Source organism: Callorhinus ursinus, unplaced genomic scaffold (genome assembly GCF_003265705.2).
Source record: "Callorhinus ursinus isolate GAN/ISIS: 27379988/994484 unplaced genomic scaffold, GSC_fseal_2.0 scaffold4, whole genome shotgun sequence".
In the NCBI taxonomy this organism is placed as follows: domain Eukaryota; kingdom Metazoa; phylum Chordata; class Mammalia; order Carnivora; family Otariidae; genus Callorhinus; species Callorhinus ursinus.
Window position 1 is genome coordinate 40,556,076 of NW_027397066.1, and position 15,411 is coordinate 40,571,486.

At 40.9% G+C, this 15,411-nt stretch overlaps 2 long non-coding RNA genes across 2 annotated transcripts in view; one reads left to right on the forward strand and one right to left on the reverse strand.

Annotated features, from left to right (window-relative positions):
* Positions 1 to 10,849: 10,849 nt before the first annotated feature.
* Positions 10,850 to 13,188, forward strand: LOC141372601 (uncharacterized). Its single transcript, XR_012377910.1, has 2 exons — positions 10,850 to 11,047; positions 13,018 to 13,188. It is a non-coding gene; the product is annotated as an uncharacterized lncRNA (long non-coding RNA).
* Positions 13,189 to 13,255: 67 nt separating this feature from the next.
* LOC112835894 (uncharacterized) overlaps positions 13,256 to 15,411 on the reverse strand; it is a 23,031-nt gene continuing 20,875 nt past the window's right edge. The window contains exon 3 of the long non-coding RNA XR_003211328.2: positions 13,256 to 13,610. This is a non-coding gene — a long non-coding RNA (uncharacterized lncRNA). The remainder of the gene's footprint in view (positions 13,611 to 15,411) is intronic.

Sequence of the window (15,411 nt, forward strand, 5' to 3'; positions counted from 1 at the left end):
ACACAAACAAATGGAAAGATATTCCATGCTTGTGGATTGGAAGAATTAATAGTTAAAATATACCTGCTACTCAAAGCAATCTAGAGATTCAATGCATTCCCTATCAAAATACCAAGAACTATAACAAATAATCCTAAAATTTGTACAGAATCACAGAAGACCCCAAATAACCAAAGCCATCTTGAGAAAGATGAACAAAGGTAGAAGTATCACACTCCCAGATTTTAAGATATACTACAAAGTTGTAGTTATCAAAACAATATGGTACTGGCACAAAAAAAGACTTATGTATCAATGGAACAGAACAGAGAGCCCAGAAATAAATACATGCTTATGTGGCCAATTAATTTATAATAAATGAGGCAAGACTATACAATGGGGTAAAGACCATCTCTTCAATAATGGTATTGGGGAACACTGGACACCTACATGCAAGAATGAAAGTGGACCACTTTCTTACACCACACACAAAAATAAACTCAAAATGGATTAAAGACCTAAATGTGAGACCTGAAACTATAAAAGTCCTAGAAGAGAACACAGGCAGTAATCTCTCAGATATCAGATGTAGCAACATTTTTTCCAGATATGTCTCCTAAGGCAAGAGCAAAAATAAATTGTTGGGACTGCATCAAAATAAAAAACTTTTGCACAGGGAAGGAAACCATCAACAAAATAAAAAGGCAACCTATTAAATGGGAGAAGATATTTTCAAATGATCTATCCAATAACAGGTCAATATTTAAAATATACAAAGAACTTATACAACTCAATACCAAAAAAACAATCTGATTAAAAAATGGGCAGTCAATTATCATATGGTTTCACTTATTTGTGGAACATGAGGAATAGCAGAGAGGACATTAGGAGAAGGAAGGGAAAAATGAAGGGGGGAAATCGGAGGGGGAGACGAACCATCAGAGACTATGGACTCCGAGAAACAAACTGAGGGTTTTAGAGGGGAGGGGCCTAGGGGGGATGGGTTAGCCCGGTGATGGGTATTCAGGAGGGCACGTACTGCATGGAGCACTGGGTGTTATATGCAAACAATGGATCGTGGATCACTACATCAAAAACTAATGATGTATGGTGACTAACATAAAATAATAAAATAAAATTTTAAAAAATGGGCAGAAGCCCTGAATAGACATTTTTCCAAAGAAGACATCCAGATGGCCCAACAGATACATGAAAAGATGCTCAACATCACTCATAACCAGGGAGATGCAAATCAAAACCACAATAAGGTATCACCTTATACCTGTCAGAATGGCTAAAATAAAAAGGATAAGAAATGACAAGTGCTGGCAAAGATGTTGAGAAAAAGGAACCCTTGTGCACTGTTGATGGAAATGCAAATTGGTGCAGCCACTGTGGAAAACAGTATGGAGGTTCCTCAAAAAATTAAAAGAGAAATATGATATGATCCAACAATTCCACTACTGGGTATTTTCTCAAAGAAAATGAAAACACTGCTTTGAAATTTGTAGCATTATTTACAATAGCCATGATATGGAAGTAACCTAAGTGCCCATCGATGGGTAAGGAAGATGTGATATGTACACACACACACACACACACACACACACACACATACACACACACACAGGAATATTATGTAGCCATACAAAAGGGTGAGATTGTGTCATTTGGGACAGCACAGATGGACCTAGAAGGTATTGTGCTAAGTGAAGTAAGTCAGTATGAGAAAGACAAATATGACTTCAATCATATGTGGAATCTAAAAAACAAATAAATGAATAAACAAACAAAAAGCAGAACCAGACCTATAAATACAGATGGTTGCCAGAGGGGAGGGGGAAGGAGGGTTGGGCAAAAATAGGTGAAGGGGGGGTGCCTGGGCGGTTCAGTGGTTAAGTGTCTGCCTTCAGCTCAGGTCATGATCCCAGGGTCCTGGGATCGAGCCCCGCATCGGGCTCCTTGCTCAGCAGGGAACCTGCTTCTGCCTCTGCCCCTCTCCCCAGTTCATGCACTCTCTCTCTCTCATTCTCTCAAATAAACAAATAAAAAACCTTTAAAAAAATTGGTGAAGGGGAGTGGGAGATTCCAGTTATGGAATGAATAAGTCATGGGAATAAAAGGTATAACATGGGGAATATAGTTGATGCAATTGTAATAGCGCTCTATGGGGACAGATGGTCGCTACACTTGTGGTGAGCACAGCATAATGTATAAACTTGTCAAATCACTATGCTGCACACCTGCAACTCATGTAACATTGTCAACTATACTCAAATTTAAAACAATTTTAATTAAATAAAAAATAAAATTTCTACAAATGATTTGGCACTTCAAAAAGTGGAGCCTAACTCTTTTTTGAGTTGCAGATTGATGTAACGAGTCACTCCTGATGAAGAGAATAAAGTGTAAGTGATGGCTTGTGACTTCCAAGCTTTGGTTGTAAGAGATCTTGCAGTTCCTGCCTTGTCTCACTCTCCTGGGTCTGAGAGAAGTCAGCGGCCATATTGTAAGCAGCCCTGAGGAAAGGTGGTGAGGAACTAAGACCTCTTGCCAATGGCCATGTCGGTGAACCACCTCAGACGTGGCACCTCCAGCCTCAGCCAAGCTCCAAACTCTACTTCAGCCCCAGCTGACATCTTGACTGCAACTCATGAGAGACCTAAGCCCAGCCATGTAGCTTGGCTGCTCCTAAATTCTTAACAGACAGTAACTGTTGTTTTAAGCCACCTATAGGGACTGGGGCAATTTGCTATGCATCGGTAGATAACTAATACAGCCCTTGAGCCTAATCATGTCTGGGGAACTTTGAGAACCTGACAACAGCAAACATACTACTTAGTGTCTCTTACGGCCATAGTTCTGCGCTAGCACGAGGTGGTGGTGGAGGTGTCACCTGAGAAAAATACTGCCCTTTTTTTTTGGATCCTAACCGCCAATTTGGAGAGACAGAAAGATACAGAATCAGCTTGAATAGTAACTACTGACTATTGACCCTCTGGCTTTAGCAACATTATCTCCTGACAGCGATACTTACAAAGTTACATAACCTAGATGCCAGCTGAGGTCCCCTTACTTTCAGCCCTGGATAAGATGGCCAGAATCCTCCTTCTACTTCCTCCTGAAGACAGTGTCCTCCTCAAGATTTCTGTGAATTGTGGGAGGTTAAAGGGCAAGGTTCACCTTTTTATGGTCTCTCTCACTTATTTTCCCCTGTCATATTTCAGTTCATAGATGATCTCACTCTTGCATTTCTGACTTGGGTTATGCTACAATGCAAGGTAGAGAGAGTGCATTTAATGCACCTAGACAGTGCCTGGCACTCAGCAGGTGCTCAATATTTCCCAAAGTTCTGGGGAAGCAGATCGACACCGACAGCAAGTGCCACCTCTGTACTGTGACAAGCAAACATAGAACTCGATTCTTCCCTTGACTTCCTCAAAACCAAGTGGGTAGCATATCTTAATGAAGATCTTAGAAAGACAGAGAGGAGTTTACATTATAGAAACCCAAAACACTTTTAAACAGAATAGATATTCCTTTGTTTTATAAATCTGTATCATCCACATCATAGAGTTTAGGAATCTCCCTCTTAACCGGCTCTGGTTTCCACATCTACTCCACATAGCTGTTAATTTCTAATGCAGATCAGATTATCTCTCTTAGTCTCCTTCTTACTCATCAAGCTCTCAGGACCTACTTACATCTCAAAGGGCTTATCCAAGGTGGAGATTTCAATACTCCTCTTTCAGTAAGTGACAGAATAAGCAGAAAGTTTGAACAACACAGTTAAACTTAACACAGTTAATGTATAGAACAGTGCCCCAAAGCAACTTCAAATTACTCATTCTTTTCAAGTGCACATGGAATATTTACCCAAATTGATCATGTACTGGGCCAAAAAAACAAAATTCAACAAACGTCAAAGTATTGAATTAATACAGAATATATTCTCTGATGACAATGAAACTAAGCTAGAAACAAAAAGATAATGAGAAATCCTTAAATATTGGAAAGAGAATAATAAATTTCTAAGTAACCCATGGGTCAAAGAAGAGCTCACAATGGAAAATATTTTGAACTAAATAGTAGTGAAAATATGGCATATCAAGAGATACAGGTAACTTAAATAGACCATTGACCCTCTATTGAGCCAAATGTTTTACCAAAATTATTTCCTATTAATGAGCATCATCCAATCCATACAGATAAAACTGTATCTGTCGCTATCTATATCCATGTACCTATCTATCTAACCTCTCATCTTCATCTATTGTTCTGTTCTCTGGAGAGCCCAGACTAATACAATATCAAAACTGAAAAGAATGTTAAATGAAAGTAAAATTATAGGCCAATCTCTATCATGGGCATGGATGCAAAATTCCTAAGCAAAATAATGGCAAACCAAATCCAGCATTTTATAAAAAGATAATATGTTATAACTAAGTTAGGTTTATTCCAGGGAAGCAGTCTCAGTTTAACATTTGAAAGTCAACCAATATAATTCTCCACCTCCGCAATATATGCAAAGATATATCTAAGAAAGCATTTGATAGAACTTGATACCCATTCATTATTTTTTTAAAGATTTTATGTATTTGAGAAACAGAGAGTGCAAGCAGGGGGAGGAGCAGAGGGGGAGGGAGAAGGAGGGGAAAGAATCCCAAACAGACTCCACACTGAGCGTGGAGCCCCACATGGGGCTTGATCCCATGACCCTGGGATAATGATCTGAGACGAAGCCAAGAGTTGGACGCCCAACTGAGCCACCTAGGCATCCCCCATTCATTATGTTTTAGAAAACATCTTAGCAATCTGGGAATAAAAAGAAAACTTAATAAAGTATATGTACAAAATCTTACAGTGACCATGACAACAGTGAACTACTGAAATTTTTTTTCTTGAGATCAGGCATGGCTTTTTTGATGAGATCAATGAATGCCTGCTATGACTACTTCAGTTGTACTAGAGGTCCTACCCAGTGCAATAGGGCTAGAGAAACAAAAGATATAAGAATTGGAAAAGAAAAAATAAAATTGTCATTATTTCAGACCACATGATTGCTTATGTAAGAAAATCCATCAGAATCTACAGATAAACTTTCAGAATTACTGGAAGCAGAAATCAAATGGAAAACACCCATGTTAGGAGAAACTGGAAATAAGTCAGCACTCAAAAGAACTGCAAGCCTGCTTCAAGTCATTCTAAGTCCTTGCTCCTTAAAGTATGGAACCATGGACCATCAGCACTGTACTAGGGTTCTCCAGAGAGACAGAACCAATAGGATGGAGATTAGATAGATAGATAGATAGATAGCTATAGATATATCCATCTATATAAATGGATTTATTATATGAAATCTGCTCATTCAATTACAGAGGCTGAGAAGTCCTATAATCTACTGTCTGCAAGCTAGAGACCCAGAGGAGCTGGTGGTATAATTCAGTCTGAGTCTGAAGGCCTGAACCAGGAAACCCAATGATATACATTCCAGTCTGGGTTTGAAGGCCTGAGAACCAGAAGTGCTGAAGGCAGGAGAAGATCTACGTCCTAGCTCAAGCAACTGGGCAGGAAGAAAGAAAGGGTGAATTCCCCCTTCCTCCACCTTTTGTTTTACTCCAGCCCTCACTAGACTGGATGATGTCAACCCATACTGAGGAGGCAAATATACTTTACTGAGTCCACAGATCTATGTGTTAATCTCATCTAGACACACCCTTGTAGAAATACCCAGAAATGATGTTTAATCTGAGCATCCCATGGCCCGTCAAGTTGACACATAAAATTAACCATCACAAGTACTGACATCGCTGGGGGGGGGCGGTGCTTGTTAAAAACATGGGAGTCTCAAGGTTTGCCCCAGTTCCACTGAATCAAAATTTGCACTTTAACAAGATCCACAAGTTATGTCAGTTTGAGAAGCCCTGATCTTGATGGACCAAAAAAATCTCAAGCCCTGAACTGAGGTTGAGATGATTCTGGATGGCTGATGCCCGTAGACACCTGGTAAAATAAGTAAATACAATACAATACAATAAAATGAATATGAATAATGAATAAATAATGAATAACATGAATATGAATAATCCTCTTAGGAGGGAGATAACAGATCTCAAATGATTTCTACAAATAATTTTCATACACAATGTCCACTATACAACCAAAGATGACTGAGCACAATAGGAGATAAGACACCATAAATCATGATCAGCAGAAACAACAGAAACAGACACACTGAGGCTTCAGTATGGATTTATCAGATATAGACTATAAAAAATTATGCTCACTGGGCTCAAGGACATAAAAGCCATGCTTGAACATTCTGACAGGGAATGAAAACTATAAAAAGTGACGTGGCAGTTTTGAAAAAATGAAAAATTCTAGAATTCCCAAAAATACTATAACTAAAATTAAGAGTACAGTGAAGTGTTTTTTTAAAAAAAGATTTTATTTATGTATTTGAGAGAGAGAGTGTGCAGGGGGATGGGAAGAGGGAAAGGGAGAAAAAGAATTTCAAGCAGATTTGATACTGAGCAGGGAGCTCCATGCGGGGCTTGACCCTGAGATCATGACCTAAAATGAAACCAGGAGTCAGAAGTTTAACTGAGCCACCTAGGTGCCCTCAGTGAAATGTTTTAATACCAGAATAGAAAAATAGCAGAACTGGAAGACAGGTGAGAAGAAACTCAGATCCAGAGATGGAAGTCTCCCAGGAAATAGAGATAAGGGGAAAATTCAAATGCATAAGTTTTATTTTTGCAAAGACACTATCTTTTGTCTACATATAAAGAAAAAGATATTTAATAATCTCTTTACACCTTTACAGTAGTGTGCTTCAAAGTAGTGTGCTTTTATGCAAGTCTAAGGATACATCTTTCATTAGTTTTAACAGAAAGTACACGGAGCATTGGTATTATGTAATCCCCCTTAACCTGATGGTTATTATGCTATCGCAAGTTTAGTAATTCAGAGTGCCTCGAACCATGTGGTATGGCACATGCTTGCGGTTGCTGAATCCTGAGGTAAAATAAAGGCCTTGTTGTTTGGGTGGGCTGAGGGTGTGGCTGACCACAATTTCTCTGATTGCTGGGCCCTCTGAGCAGACCCGCTGGACTGCCTTGGAGTAGGAGGCTTAGGCCTGTGGTAGATTGGGGGAAGGGAGCTCAAGGGGACTGCTCTGGAGACTTTGAGAAGGTGGCTAAACTTGAAATGATTAATAAGCTGGCGACCCAGCAAAATACAACATGCTCTTTGCTCTCCTTATTTTTAGGGGTTCTGAGGAAATCTATGGATTAGAGGATGTCTGGGTGGCTCAGTTGGTTAAGCGACTGCCTTTGGCTCAGGTCATGATCCTGGGGTCTCAGGATCTAGTCCCGCATTGGGCTCCCTGCTCAGCAGGGAGTCTGCTTCTCCTTCTGACCCTCCCTCCTCTCTCATGTGCTCTCTCTCTCATTCTCTCTCAAATAAATAAAATCTTAAAAAAAAAATCTATGGATTAGAAATTAAATCAATTCTATGGAAATTTGGGGTTCCTGTTAATGATAACACCAGAGTTCATATTCTATAATTGGATACCGGATGACTGGGAGTCATTCCTAATGACTAATTAGGGGACCTAATTCCTCAATTTTTTTTTTTAACAGAAAGTACATGGAGACCTAATTCCTCCTCAATTTTAGCTTACTTTGTAGAGAAGGAAAAGTGTAGAGATTCCTCATGTTTGCACTGCTTCCTGGCAGAGTAAGATACTATATAAACATTTTTTTTTTCCATAACAGAAACTTTCTAACAATATCCTTGTAAACATTTTCTAACATTTCTGGCAGTTTTCCATTTAGATTTATTTTTTCCCCTTAAAAAATTTAGCTAGCTAGCAATATGTTGAATCTGGCTTTTGTTTTCTTTCTTTTTTTCCAGATTCCTTTTAAATTTAAGATGAGAATTCACTTGTTTCTTGAGTATGCCTCTAGGGGAGCAGGTATTATGGACTGTGTACGCCCCAAAATTTGTATATTGAAATCCTCCCTAAGGTGATGGCATTAGGAGGTAGAGCCTTTGAGAGGAAATTAGGTCACAAGGGTGGAGCTGTCATGAATAGGATTAGCGCCCTTGTAAAGAAGAGACTCAAGAGCTTTCTCTCTCTCTCTTTCTCTGCTCTTCACTATGTGATGATACAAGGAGGAGACAGCCATCTAACAAACCAGGAAAAGGGCTCTCACCAGATACTGGATCTGCTGGCCCCTTGATCTTGTACTTCCCCGTCTTCAGAACTGTGAGAAATATTTGTTGTTTAAGCCACCCAGTCTATGGGTCATTGGTTATAGCAGCCCAAACTGACTAGGAGAACAGGTCTGATAATCCAGTGACTCAACCCGCGGTGGGGGTGGTTGGTAAAGAGAGGAAGGGAGTCCAGTGGGGAAAAATGGAAACATCCCAATCTCTGTCCCTACTTTACAGTGGACACACTCATAATAGCTGATGTCTCCTCTGTTCTGGAGACCAGGCTCTCCTTTCTTCTCTCTTTGCTCTCCAACCAAATTTTCACTTAGTGGAATTTGGCAGTTCAAGACTGGTATTCTCTTGCCTCCCGTTTCTTATTTGCTTTTTTAATTCCAGTACACTTTTTAGATGATCAGATGGATTCTGGGAACAATGGAAAAGACAAAAAAAAAAAAAAAAGGAAAAGGAAAAGTGCTTATCTGCTGCGAAGCAGTGAATTTATCTTACTTTAATACAATTGGGTCAGTAGCTGGTTTCATTCCTGTGCATTTGGGAAGCATCTGATTACTTTAGTTATAGCTTCCTATGAGCTAATAATTCCATCTCTTACTCTCTTTTTCTCACTCTCAGACTACCTAATCTCTATTACGGAGCTCTAGAAGAATTAACGCTTTGAGCTGCCCTCAGGATGTGAACAGCAAGTAGGAGCAGTAACATAGCTGTTACTTCAGAATAAAGACATTGAAGAAGACTCTAGAACAGGAAACAGTCAAACACTGGTAAATAACCAGATACGCTTAATAAGCTGTAATTCTTCCCTGTGCTCAGTTTTTAGGCAGAAGAGGCAAATCGTAAGAGAATATGCCCATTTCAGAATCCTGGAATTCACAGTCACAGGGCTGGAGGGGACTCGCGGGACCAGGTAAATCAGCTCTCATTCTTTATGGGAGAAAATGGAATTCAGAGGCACTAGGTGACTGATAGAAGGATACAGCTAAATAATAGAAAAGCCAGAAAAAGAATACAGTTTTCTTGACTCCCTGGCCCAGCATTCCATCTTCCTCATAATCCTGCCCCTTATTAAATTTGTTGGGGGAAAACGTTTCTAGGGAGTATCATGAAGATCCGATAGATAGTCCAAACCTCTATCCTATAAAGCTGATGTTCCAAATTGAGTTATGTCTGCCTGTCTTACACACGTCTCAAATACACAGATGGCGCCCTAGTCCTGGATTCACCACCCTGCTAGGGCAGAGCTGATCTCCCCACCCACTGCTTGCCTTTCCGTCCAGGCACTAATGCAGGGCCTACATCTCCGGGGCAGATTTCTTTCCCAGCCACCCCCTGTCCTCATTTGTCTCCTCCACTTTGTCAGCCCCAGTGTCAGCAGCCCTTGTGGAAGTTCTACTTCCTCCATCTCGTGAGGTTCCTTGACCAGAGGGAACCCATGTCCACTCACTGGCTAACTTTGTCACCAACGGATTACCTAGCCGGCTGGCTGTTAAGAGTTCATCCCACTTTCTCTTACTTTCCCTCTCTCTTCTGCCCCTCCAACATCACTCCTGCCTGAAGAAGGCAGGATTTTGCCTCTGCTGGAGGCTGGGGGATAGAGACTCAAGAGCCCTCTTGTGGCTAAGGACATTAGCTCCCTCTACCCATTGCTGGGCTCCTTCTTTGAGGTCAGGGTCTACCACTGCCCTTGCTTCTGTTCCAGTGACTTATTTGAAGGATCAGGCCAGTGCTCTTCAAACATTTTGATGTGTACAGCTGTATTATTTAAAATTTAAACACTGAGCAATGCAGTGTGTACTCTCAGTGTATTTATTTATAACTTACATATATGCATTCCTATAAATCCATATATCAAATATAAGTAAAGCTTAATTTACCTCCAATATTTTGGGGTAAAAAGAAATATACATAGAAGTTGTAATAGTTTCTCCTTGCACTTCCTCCCTCACCCTCCACTCCCCAGAAATGCTGAAGTAGGCAGTGGATGGAGACACAAATGGGATATGTGGGCATTCAGTAATAGTAATAATTGCTGCCCCTTTTGGAGGACTTCCTGTGTGCCAGGCATGGTACAAGCCTTTCGTCAAAATGTTCCATGGAATTTTTGCAGGAGCACCATGTGGTTGGCATTACTGATTCTCATTTTATTGTTGAGGAAACGGAGGCTTACAGATGCTGAGCTCTGCTCGTGGTTGCCACTAGCAAGAGGCAGAGCAGAGTCCAAGCTTGGTCTCTCTGATTTGAACCATGTTGTAGTCTCTATACCCTGCTGCTTCAGGGATCAACAGCAGACAGCTGCCGAGTGCTTCCTGGGGATGGGCTCTGTGCTGAGCTCTGGACAGACCCAGGCAACAGGACACAGACGCCACCTTCCTAAAGCTGTTGCCCTCCTGGGTGGGCTCTGACATCCTGCACACTCCCTTAGATCTGACAGAAAAGGGTTTGATAAGGTGGAGCATATTTTATGAGGTTTAAAGAAATCACTACATGGAGTTGGCTGGGGGCATTTTTTTTAAACCTTAAAATATATAATTATGCAGCATTATAAAACATTTGTAATTCTATTGGCGTTGTGTCTTGGAATCTTATTATCATTTGTAGTGTTGTTTCAGGGGGAAAATGCATTTGAAGTTTCAAACACTCAACTTATGAAGTAACTTTTCACAATCTTTTCAAAGATCTTGGATTTCCTGAACAGCTAGCTTACTAAGGCAAGAAAGTTATTATGGCATTTTGGAAAGATTTTCAACAAGAAGCATTGATGGCATTTTCAGATACAGTACCATGTTTTTGAATATTCTGGCTAACTGATTTTATTATTTCAAAATACTCTAAGGTGAGTATAATCATAGAAGAAGAAAAGAAATCATTGTTCCAAATTCCTTTATGAAATAAATAACATGAAGCCTGATGGTATATTCTTTGCTTAGCTGGAGTTTGCATTAGTATACCTTACTTACAGAGCCTTGGACCTTATCAAAATAAATATCTAGATGTTGAATGTATTTCTCTTAATCTCCACTACTGTCACCCGATGGCAAGTGACTGCATCCTTAAGTAGTAATGGCAAATGTCACCAAAATTAATCCTTAGTAAATGCCTGTGTTCAGAGACTGTACTTGTTCTTTTATCAACTATTGACAAAACATGTTGCTTTGCAGTCTACAAGTCCTTTTCCATCTACAATCTCTTTTTGAGTCTCACAATCGTCTAATGTGGATTACCTATTATTATATAATAAACTATGTCTCATGATTTTGCAGGTTAGAAATTTGGGCAGAACTTGGCTGGGTAATCGTTCTATGTGGCACTGACTGGGGTCACTTGCTGGCATGTGGATGGTGGCTGGGCTGGACTGGGGAGTCCAAGTTGGTTTTACCATGTGACTGTGTCCTGATGAGGACAGCCGGAAGGCTAGATTTAGCTGAGCCCCTTAGCTGTGTTCTCTATGTTGTTGGGTAGTTGGACTTTATATATGGTGGCCCAGGGCTCCCAAAGTAAGTATTCCAGGAGATAGAACATGGAAGCTTCCAGAAGAGTAAGGCCTAGGCTCAGAAATTAAACAATGTTACTTCTGGCGCATCCTATTCACTATTCCAAGATGGTGAACCAGGACTCTACCTCTCAATTGGAGAGGTGTCAAAAAGTGTGTGGCCATCTTTAATCTGCCACAGCTAGATTTCAGGAGGCCTTATTTGCATTCTCTAGCTGAGGAAAACAATACTCGGGCTAATTCAGTTGACCTGCCCAGAATAGCACATTTAGTAACTGCTGATTCTAAGACTGGCATACATATATTGCAGGACACATCATTGGACTCAAGTAAATATTTTCTGAGGGGCATAATATGCAAACACTGCTTTTTTGCTCCTCCTCTTTTAAAAGTCATCAGACATGTCCAGGGTATCCGAGGCCCAGATAGGCCTTCTGTGTCTGCTTCTGATGGCACATGTCCCAGGTGCCTCTCTTCTCCCATTTGACCTTTTCCTTTCTGAGGCAGGAATGAGGTGAGGGGCAAGGAGGGAAGGTGGAAGACCTTCTGTGGGAACTGGATAATTGCTCTGTAAGAACTGGATATTGTAGTTGTGCCAGATGATGCCCTTAGTGTACGCTGCTGGATTAACATTACTCTAAGTTCTGAGCCAGCAAGGGCTTAACCCATGGAAGAAGCGCCATTTATTTGAGATTAATGGGGGTGGAAAACTAGGGAAGAAATATATAGCTGGGGCAAGAAATGTGCATGAGCCATTTTGTTGATCCATATGCATGAGGCCTTTGGAATCTGGTTTGAAATCGAGACTTTATTCCACAAAAGCCAGAGCATGGGTCACAGCAGTCTTCCTGTACAGTACAAATGGCTTTTTGCAAAGCACCTCTCAGTCCATGACATTTGCTCTATTGCTCAGATTTGGTCACAGGAAACTCTGGGGTTATCTCTGGGAGAAGGCACTTTGTCTTTACTAATAAGTTACGCTTCCACTTGCCTTTATGTTGAAATTTCAAAAGATGCTTCTTTTCTCATCCACTGAAGCAATGGCTTTTTTTTTCATTTTTCTTTTATAGTACAGCCTATTGTTATAATTTATAATATTTATAATATATCTTAACCATATCATACATTATTTTATTTATAATATAATTGTATTGCTACAATAGCCTCTTGCTACTATAGCCCATTGCTATAATAACCTTTAGATTTAAATTTATGCACCAAGGTTTTGCAAATACCTTGTCTCTTCTCTTTCAAAGTGCTGGGACTGGTTTTATTTACAGCATATAAGCCTGCCTCATTTTTCACCCAAACAGCAAAAGCACTGAAGAAATCTACAAGACCACCCTGGAAATCTACATCATATGTGAGTAGGGAAAAAATCCCCTTCGGAGTGCTTCTGAAAGTAACCATGCTGCACAGCACATCACTTATGCAGAGCCAGGACTTCAAAGCGACAGCAAAATTAAAGTTCAATCAAAGCGTCATTCACTCAGAACATTTTTGCTTTGTGGATATCAAGTACCACATGTACTTGCAGTGGCTAGAATTTCCATAAAAGGAACAACAGGGGTGCTAGATTGTATTACCTGAAAGTGATGGTAGCTGTTATCACAAAGGGGAAAAAAATTAAGGCAGAGGAAAGATGATAGGAGTAGAGTGTGCTGAAAATGAAAGGCAGGGTGCTTGAGCACACCGGGGGGATGTTAGTGGGACCAAGAGCTGTGCCCATCTGATGTGTCCCTTTATTATCTCCTTTATTCGCAACGTTTGAGGTTTGGGAAATTTCTGTGATTTCTGAAGTGCTACCTAGCCTGCCTCTCTGACAAGGAAAGCCAGTGTGGCTCAGTTCAATGCACTGGTATCCAAAATGGGATCTTCCACTCCTGGAGCTGCATAAGACAATTATCTGGTGGAAGGAAAAATATTAATTAGATTTGCTATTTTATTCCATCATATTTTAGTGCTTCAAATGTCTGCCTTGGGGTTATGCTGATGGCAAAGCTGCTGAAAGCCAGGTCCGTCAGAGGCTGCATCGATATCCCCTGGGAACCTGTTAAAAGTACAAATTCTTGGGTCCCATCTCAAACCTACAGGATGTCTGGTGCTCTGGGGATGGGGCCTGATGAGCTGTGCCGGAATAAGCTCAGCGGGTGATGCTGGTACCCTCTAAGGTGTGAAGAGCAAACTGGTTTCTAATGTATAGATTTATAAATAAATACATAGGGGAGACACACTCAGATGCTTTTCCTGCTGGGATGCGCAAACACAAATGTTTGAAGATGCTCTGTGGTGGAAATGTGTTCATTCAAGAACCACAAAGATCCTTGTCGCTTTTCTTCTACTTTGCTAATTGACCCTGAGTCAAGGAGGGTCAGTTAGCCTCTTTTACTTCCTGGGTGAGCTTAAGCAGGTTCCTTAATTACTCCGGAGAATGAGAATAAAGGGAGATGTCACTCTCCCGTGGGACTGTTATGAGCATTACTTGAGCTTGTGTACACCAGAAACACGTGGTGAGCCCTGAGCATAGAACAGAGGCTCACTTCCTCTTTCCCCGTATAGCTGTGGACCCCACAGCACAGCAGGTTACGCTCTTCTGCCTCCTAGGGTAGATCTCTCAGTCCCCAGCCCATCACTGTATGTCTGGAAGCCAAAAAAATCTCTTACATCTACAGACTACAGCCTGGTATATTACACTTTGGGAAGCCTGCACAATAAAGACGGGGGGAGAAGGCAGCAAATGAGTTTATTCGACATATTGACCTTCCAAGAGTTGCTTATAATCTTCCGTTGAATTTCAAGCCACAAAGAATAGCAGTGTTGGTGATGCAGAGGTAGATGGTAGCAGTTCAACGTCACACTGTTGTCAGGGACACTTGGTAAAACAACATCACTGATGATCATGATAGAGCCGGTAGCCTGTGCCTCCAGCTGCACCAGCAGCAGCCCAGCAGCCAGACGCGGCTGAATGTGTCCATGGCAGCCTGGGAAAAGTGCTGGCCAACGCTTTTCCCTAGGACACCTGGAAGTACTCCCAACCTCCAGTGTCCATAGGAATCACCTGGAGAGCTTGTGCCATTGGTACATTTCTGGGCCTCACCCCCAGAGATTTTTAGTCTACGGTATGGAGTGGGCCTAGGACCCTGTATTGTGAACAAGCTTCCCAGGTGCTAACACTGCAAGTGGTTCATGCAAAAGAGAATTTATATGCCCTGAATCACACATGTTTTCAAGCTGATAAGCACTTTTCGAACTCATTTGGTGTAAGACTTCTTAACCTTTTTCCCTTCGTAAGAACCAACATGATTGCCATTAAGATAAATGCATGACGCTTTCTTACTAATATATTCACACCGGACAAAACCACAAACGTTGCTAAGGACTAACTATTAGCAGCAGTAATTCACTGCAGACCGAGGCACTGAAAAGACTGTGTTTTACTCAATTCCCTACTGTTGAATTAAACACTGCCTCAAAAAGAAAACTCATCAAAATATAAGGAAGCGAGAATAGGTGTTAATATAGGGATGACCTTGAATCCACTCATGGTTCTAAAATAATTCATTAGGAATCTTGAGTACTTACTTAGTAACAAATACAAATCACCATTGAGGCACACCACCTTGGCAGAGCCTGTGGTTGTCCCCTGATGTTTCTTTTCCTCTGGCCTCTGTAAGAACCTTCAAATTTTATTTTTTTATTTTTTTTAA